Source organism: Camelina sativa, chromosome 11 (genome assembly GCF_030686135.1).
Source record: "Camelina sativa cultivar CO46 ecotype springtype chromosome 11, ASM3068613v1".
In the NCBI taxonomy this organism is placed as follows: Eukaryota; Viridiplantae; Streptophyta; class Magnoliopsida; order Brassicales; family Brassicaceae; genus Camelina; species Camelina sativa.
The window spans coordinates 27,519,870-27,523,746 of NC_141890.1; the positions used below are offsets into that span (position 1 = coordinate 27,519,870).

General features: G+C 44.8%; 1 non-coding gene across 1 annotated transcript; it reads right to left on the minus strand.

Moving 5' to 3' along the window:
- Positions 1-500: 500 nt before the first annotated feature.
- Positions 501-607, minus strand: LOC147934489 (small nucleolar RNA R71). Its single transcript, XR_015573383.1, has one exon. It is a non-coding gene; the product is annotated as a small nucleolar RNA R71 (small nucleolar RNA).
- Positions 608-3,877: the final 3,270 nt, after the last annotated feature.

Genomic DNA, 3,877 nt, shown 5'->3' on the forward strand with positions numbered 1-3,877 from the left:
GGTCAAGAGAACATCCGAATCTCCTTCCTGCCATTGACGACATAAATTGGTTACAAAGACAACGACCAACCAGTCTTCTCGCCGATCATCCCACACCAATCACTATGGAACAACCTAACGGACCTGATCCGCGACCGCGACACATTGGTGATGGAGATGCACTGAACACTCATACTCAACGTACTAGAATAGTCCCTCCTGCTGTGCAGAACAATAACTTCGAGATCAAAAGTGGTCTGATCTCCATGATCCAAGGGAACAAGTTTCACGGGTTGCCTATGGAGGATCCACTCGATCACCTGGACGAGTTCGACCGTCTTTGCAGTCTCACCAAGATCAATGGAGTAAGTGAGGATGGTTACAAGTTGCGACTCTTCCCATTCTCCCTAGGAGACAAAGCTCATCAATGGGAGAAAAACATTCTCAAGGGACCCATCACCACTTGGGACGACCGCAAGAAAGCCTTCTTGGCCAAGTTCTTCTCCAAATCCAGAACAGCACGTCTCAGGAATGAAATCTCCAGCTTCACTCAGAAAAACTCAGAATCATTCTGCAAAGCCTGGGAGGGTTTCAAGAGTTATCATAGCCAATGCCCACACCATGGATTCAGCAACGAGTCACTGCTGAACACTCTCTACCGTGGCGTACTTCCGAAAATCCGCATGCTGCTTGACACTGATTCTAATGGTAATTTCCTGAACAAAGATGTTGATGAAGGATGGCAGCTAGTCAAAAATCTCGCCCAGTCTGATGGCAACTACCATGACGACTATGATCGCACAGTTAGAGGAGATGTTGGCTCTGAGGAGAAGTACAAGAGGGACATCAAGACTGTCAACGACAAGCTTGATCGCCTCTTACTAAGTCAGCAGAAGACCATCCACTTCGTATCTGAGGATGACCATTTCCAAGTTCAATATGGGGAGGGTGATCAATCTGAAGAGATCAGCAATGTCCAAAATCAAGGTAGATACAACAACGGTTACAACCCCTATAAGACGAACCCCAATTTGTCTTACAGGAGCACAAACGTTGCAAATCCCCAAGATCAAGTGTACCCTCCTCAGCATCAACAACAATGTCAACAAAAACCTTTTGTGCCTTACAATCTAGGATTTGTGCCTAAACAGCAATTCCAACAAGGTTATCAGGCTCCCTCAGTACCACCGCCAGGATTCTACCCTCAACCAGTTCAGCCTACTCCAGCTCCTGATCAGGAAATGAAGAAAATGATGCAACAACTTCTTCAGGGTCAAGCTAGCGGTTCTCTGGAAACTGCCAAGAAGCTTGCTGAACTCAGTCAGCGCATGGATTGTTCATACAATGATCTGAATGTCAAATTTGAAGCTCTTAACTCCAAGATAAAGTATATGGAAGGCAAGAGTGCTTCTACTTCTTCCCCAACACCTGGCCAACTACTTGGAAAAGCAGTTCAAAACCCCAAGGACTATGCTACTATCCATGCCATCACCACCCAAGCTGTAGATGTACGACTCACTGAGGACAATGAGGGTTTAGATGGGGAGGATTTTCTTCAAGATGAAGTTCAGATAAAGGATCCCATCGAGGGCTCAAGGATCCAATTGAGTCAGTCAATCAATTTGATCCTCAAGCTACTAAAGAGCCCGCTGCTCCCAAGGATAAACTTGTGAGATTCATTCCTCCACCATACAAGCCACCTCTACAATTTCCAGTGAGGTTTAAGAAGAGAAGTATAAAGCTATGTTCGAAAAACAAGTCAAGGAGATTGAACTTAGGATGCCTTTGCTTGATGCATTTGCACTTGTGCCTCAATATCAAAAGTTTTTAACTGATTTGGTAACAGAAAGGAGCAAAGAGAAGAAGGAGATAGCTAAAGGAGCTCAAGCTAAGGCTCTAGAAGATGAGAGGGTAGTACATGTCATAGGTGGGTTTATTCATGAATGCAAGGCTGTTATTCAGAAGATGATTATCCCAAAGAAGCTTGAAGACCCTGGTTCTTTCACCTTGCCTTGCTCTCTAGGCCCATTGGCCTTCAAAAGGTGCCTATGTGACCTTGGTGCTTCAGTAAGCCTCATGCCACTCTCTGTAGCTCAGAGGCTAGGATTCAACAAATACAAGTCATGCAACCTCCGCTTAATATTGGCTGATAGAACTACTAGATTGCCTCATGGTCTACTAGAGAACCTACCCATCAAAATTGGACAAGCTGAGATTCCTACTGACTTTGTGGTGCTGGGAATGGATGAAGAGCCTAAAGATCCACTAATCATGGGAAGACCTTTCTTAGCTACATCTGGAGCAGTCATTTATGTCAACAAGGGGATGATTGATCTCAATCTGGGTAAAAACTTCAAGATGAAGTTTGATATCAAGGATTCTAAGAAGAAACCAACTATTGATGGACAGACCTTCGTGATTGAAGAGAAAGATCCAAAAGCTGGGTTTGACATCTTTGAGGGTGAACGAGACAGAAACAGAAGTTTTGGTAACCAAAGAGAAAATTTAAAGTGTCACTCAACCATTCTCCAACTCGAGTGCAATCGTTACCCTTCCTAAGAGTCGAGACCAGCTTCCTGATCACCAACCGCAAGAGACAAGTCCTCCCGCGCTTGAAAGTTTGTCTGAACTCCAAACAACCAAGATTCTAAGGGATACAGTGATAGAGTTAACAACCATGTTGGAGGAGATGAGACGGCAGATCATGCAGCTCCAGAGTAAAGTTAAAATTTCTTCTCCAAGAAAAGCAAGACAGAGGTTGGGGATAATGAAGAAGAGAAGATCTTTTCTTATTGAACCTGGGCAGAATGCTAAAGAGTATCTAGCTAGACCAAACATTCTAGAGGGGTCTCCAAAGCCTTTCTAGGACCCTTCCAAAGCATAAGGAGTATGCAAAGTCACGCTCAGAGACTTTAAACAAGCTCACTTGGGAAGAAGTCCCAAAGGTATCATTGTAAATATTCTTTAGGATATTTGTGTTTTTAATTTTCGTTTTTAGTTTTCTAGTGTTCACTCATTGATTCGATCTCCCATCCCCCTCGAGCCGCGTCTACTCCACTCACCCACTCGAGCTACTACAGGACCACTCGATCGTCAGACTCATCTCCCTCGAGTCAACTTGGTCCGACTCGATCGACGTCATTGTCTTGCAAACTCCACTCTGTCACTCGATCCGCTGAAGCTAAGTGTCGCTCAAGCCACCACCCCTCGACTCGATCCCTCTCTCCCCATCGTAACCCGAGTTGCAGGGGCACCTCACTTCGCACATCTCACGTCAACACGCGGAGAACCAGCAACTCGATCGGAGTGGAATCACACTCTGTCACTCGATCCGCCATCGCTGGAGCTGCAACATTAGAGGCAACCTTTCTCACCTGTCATGTTCGAGCCAATACTGTCCCACTCGACCGACGTCGTGTCGCATACCTCAAGTCACCCTTGTTCGACTCGACTGGCACCAACATCCCGATGACTCGACCCACCGACTACGTCTCGCTAGAGTCACCACCTTCATCCCCGGAGAACTGACATTCTTCCTCAACAATTCGACATCAAGGTGATTCTGGAATTTTGCATCTCACTCGACTGGAACCAAGGACCCTCTCGCTCGAGTAACACCGACTCCTTTTTCTACTACTGAGGTACTCCTACCTTCCCTTGTATATACCATTTCATTCCTGCATTGTTTCTGTTGTGATTCTTAAATCCTCCTGCAAATTTTTCTTACACAGGAGACTGTGTAATTTAAGTTTGGGGGAGGGTTTGAGATGATGTATCTGATGTTGTGTTTTGTGATTCTTATTTCAATTTTTTGCATCATATCATGTTTGAGTTTGCATCCATCTATTTGCATAGAAAAACCCAAAAATAAATTTTGAAAAAAAAAATCGAAAACTTT